Source organism: Camelus ferus, chromosome 12, assembly GCF_009834535.1.
Source record: "Camelus ferus isolate YT-003-E chromosome 12, BCGSAC_Cfer_1.0, whole genome shotgun sequence".
NCBI classification, from domain to species: domain Eukaryota; kingdom Metazoa; phylum Chordata; class Mammalia; order Artiodactyla; family Camelidae; genus Camelus; species Camelus ferus.
Genome location: NC_045707.1, coordinates 33,653,790 through 33,658,421, shown reverse-complemented (window position 1 = coordinate 33,658,421; position 4,632 = coordinate 33,653,790).

Genomic DNA, 4,632 nt, shown 5'->3' with positions numbered 1-4,632 from the left:
TTGAGAAGCATACACGGAAACTCACGTGCACCAGGTCCAAGGGCAGAGGCAGTGATTTCATAGGAACCTCAGCCAGATCTGCCTGCTAGATTTGGAGGGTCTCCTGGGGATGTGGGGGACGGCAGCAGCTCACTCAGGGGACATAAAAGCTGGTGGTGGACATTCCGGGAGTGTTAATCTACATGAGCTTTCCTGGAGGCTGACATCTTGATTGGATCATTAGCACCAAGACCCAGCCCCACCCAACAGCCTGTAGGGAAGCCTCAGGCCAAACAACGTACAGGGTGGGAAAGCTTCTCCTGCCAGGAAGCCTGCATAAGCCTCTAGTACAGCCTCATCCACCGGGGCAGATACTAGAAAAAAGAAAACAACAATCCCAAAGCCTGTGGAAGGAATCCACAAACACACAGAAAGATAGACGATATGAGGCAGCAAAGGAGTATCTCCCAGGGTACAAGATAAAATCCCAGAAGAAGAAATAAGTGAGAAGATAGGTAATTTATCTGAGAAAGAGTTTAAAGTAATGATGGCCAAGATGTTCAGAGAACTCAAGAGGAGTACAGATGCACAGAGTGAAGTTTTTAGCAAAGAGTTGGAAAATACCCAAACAGAGTTGAAGAATAAAATCCCAGAGTTGAAGAATAAAATCACTGAAATGAATAACACACTAGAAGGAACCAAGAACAGACTAAATGCAGAGGAATGGATCAGTGAGCTAGAAGACAGATTAGTGGAAATCACTACTTCAGAACAGAAAAAAGAATAAAAAGAAATGAGGATAGTTTAAGAGAACTCTGGGACAACATGAAGCGCTCTAATATTCGCATTATAGGGGTCCCAGGAAGAGAAGAGACAGAGAAAGGACCTGAGAAAACTTTTAGAGAGATAATAACCGAAAACTTACCCAACTTGGGAAAGGAAACAGTCACCCAGGTCCTGGAAGATCAGAAAGTACCACACAAAATCAGTCCAAAGAGGAACACACCAAGGCACACAGTCATCAAACTGACAACAATTAAGGATAAGGAGAAAACATTAAAACTACCAAGAGAAAAGCAATGAATAACATACAAGGGAACTCCCACAAGGTTATCAGCTGATTTTTCAGTAGAAACTCTACAGGCCAGAAGGGAGTGGCACAATATATTTAAAGTGATGCAAGGGGGAAACTTACAACCAAGAATACTCTATCCAGCAAGGCTCTCGTTCAGACTTAATGGAGAAATCAAAAGCTTCACAGATAAACAAAAGCTAAAAGATTTCAGCACCACCAAACCAGCTTTACAGCAAATGTTAAAGGCCCTTCTCTAGTCATCAAACCGTAAGAAAAGACAAAAAGAGGAAAGAGAAAAAAGAAAAAGAAGAAGAAGAGACCCACAAAAGATTGTTTTGGCTACTTGGGGTCTTTTTGTGGTTCCTTATAAATTTTGGAATTGTTTCTTCTAGTTCTGTGAGCAATGTCATGAGTATTTTGATAGGGGTTGTGTTGGATCTGTGGATTGCTTTGGGTGGTGTGGCCATTTTGATAGTGTTGATTCTTCCAATCCAAGAGCAGAAGAAATCCATTTCTTTAAGTCATTTCAGTTTTCAGAGTATAGGTAACCTCCTTGGTTAAGTTTATTTCTAGGTATTTTGCTGTTTTTGGTGTAATGGAAATGTCTCTGTTGGTTATAAAGTTCTGATTTTTGAAGTGAAACAAAAAAAATGAATGAAGGGCCACAAATGGCAAAATAGCCTTCTTTTTTATGGGTGAGTTGCATTCCATTATCTGTTTGTCTATCTATCTATCCACCTATCTAGATAGATAGATAGATAGATAGATAGATAGATAGATAGATAGATACATGCATTGCATCTCCATTATCTATTCAACTATTGATGTGCATTCAGGATGCTTCCATATCTTGGCAATGATAAATAATGTTGCTGTTAATAGCAGGGTGTATGTATCTTTTTGAGTTAATTCTTATTTTGTGGTTGGCTTTATTCCTTTGATAATTATGTAAGTTTAGAAAGCTAAAGCTCTAAACGTTCTCAGAAACAATGAACAGTACATATATGTAAATTATAAAATATATATGCAGTAAAAAAAAAAAAAGATCAAGCCATGAAAGATACAGAAGAAACTTAATTAAAAGACATATTACTAAATGAAAGAAGCCAGACTGAAAAGGCTACAAACTGTACAATTCCAACCAAATGACATTCCGGAAAAGGCACAGGGTTTGGGGGAGAGGGAAGGAGGGAGGAATGAATAGATGGACCACAAGGGATTTTTACGGCAATGAAATTATTCTGTATGATACTATAGTGGTGGCTACATGTCATTATGCATTTGTCAAAACCCATAGAGTGTACAACATCAAGAGTGAACCCTAATGTAAACTATGGATTTTGGTTGATAATAATGTGCCCATGTTGGTTCATCAATTGTACCAAATATGCCGCACTGATGAGGGGTGTTGAGGGTAGGGGACTATATCTGTGTGGGTGGGAGGGCTATGTGCAAACTCTGCATTTTCTGCTCAATTCTGTTGTGAACCTGAAACTGCTCTAAAAGAATAAAGTCTATTAAAGAAAAAAAACCTAAATGTCCATTGACAGATGACAGATAAAAAAGTTGTGATACATATATACAATGGAATACTACTCAGCCATAAAAAAGAATAAAATAATGCCATTTGCTGCAACATGGATGGACCTGGAGATTGTCATTCTAAGTGAAGCCAGAAAGAGAAAGAAGAATATCATATCATTCATATGTGGAATCTAAAAAAAAGCAAAATGAACTTATTTATAAAACAGGAACAGACTCACAGACATAGAAAACAAACTTATGGATACCACAGGAGAAATGGGGTGGGAAGGGATAAATTTGCAGTTCAAGATTTACAGATACTAACTACTATATATATAAAATAAATAAACAACAATTTTCTACTGTATAGCACAGGAACTATATTCAATACCTTTTAGTAACCTATAATGAAAAAGAACATGAAAATGAATATATGTGTGTTCCTATATGACTGGAGCATTGTGCTGTACATCAGAAATTGACACAACATTGTAAACTGACTACTTCAATAAAAATATATATAAAAAATAAAAAGACTAAAATTTTATTATAAAGCTAATAAAACCCATTCTAATTTCTCTTTAAAAAACATGGTAAATAATAGACATAAACCTAGTTAGCAGATAAATGTCCAAATGATAAAAGTAATTCATAGTAACAGTAAACTTTTAAAATAACTTCTTAAAAATGGATACTTTGCAGATTGACTTTAAAATAAAATCAATTTAGTATATACTCTAGGTGACTTTTATACATTACTCATCACAATTGTATGCTATGAAAAAAAGCTATTAACTATTCTTTAATTTTCAAATTTCAGAAAAATTAAAGAGTAAAATTGGCAAGCAAATATACTGGCCATTGTGCTTTAACTGGAGAATGTAAAGATATATACAGTGAAGCTTTTTGCATCTATTTTCTGTTGCTATTAACGGTGACAGTAGTAGCACTGAAGTATTGTTTTGATTTGTTTGGTTTCTATTTTATTTTTCCTGTATTTCTTTCTGTTTCTCTCTGGGTTCAATTATTTATTGGCCTAAAAAGCAATTTCCTCACTTAACATTAAAGAGGTTATTTTTTATTAAAAAAAAGAATATGAAAATGAATATATGTATGTATACATATGACAACTATTATGCTGTCCATCAGAAATTGATACAACATTATAAACTGACCATACTTCAAGGAAAAAAACCCCAAAACACAAAGTCACCAATGACCTTCATGTAGCTAAATCCAAAGGTTGGCGTATTCATTTCCTATGCTGCTGTAACAGATCACTGCAAACCGAGTGGCTTAAGAATTTCTTTTCACACAGTTCTGGAGGTCTTAAGTTCAAAATGAGTCATCAGGATGGATTTCCTTTGGGAGACTCTAGGGGACAGTTCCTTCCTTGTCATATCACTCCAACCTCTGTCCCTCTTACCTCCTCTTATAAAGACAACTGTGATTACACTGAGCCCACCTGGACAACCCAGAATAATCTTCCCATTTCAAGATCCTTAAAATTACAACCACAAAGTCTTTTTTTGCCATGTGAGGGAACACAGTCAAGGTTCTGGGATTAGGATACAAACATCTTTGGGCGGGGGGGGGGGGTGCCATTACTCAGTCTACCACGTTCTCTTCTTACTTGACTTATCAGCACTATTTGATGCACTTGATCTCTCCTTCTGCCTTGATAAACTTCCATCCTTCGGTTTCTAGGACACTGCAACCTTTTGGGGGTCACCCCCTCTTGTGGCTGCTGCTTCTGAGTAGCACCCTTGCTGGTCTCCCCTGTTCTCCCTGACCACTCAGTCTTTGGTCTTCTCTCCTCTGTCCAGACTCCCTTCATTCACTCCTGTGTCTCTCACTGTCATCTATGTGCTATGATTCTTAAATCACAGCACCTCCATTTATGTTTCCAATAGATATTTAAAACTTAACATGGTCACAAGGAGTTGAAAGACTTACACATGGAGAACTATAAAACATTGATTAAGGAAATTAAAGATGACTTAAAGAAGTGGAAATACATCTTATGCTCTTGGATTGGAAAAATCAATACTGTT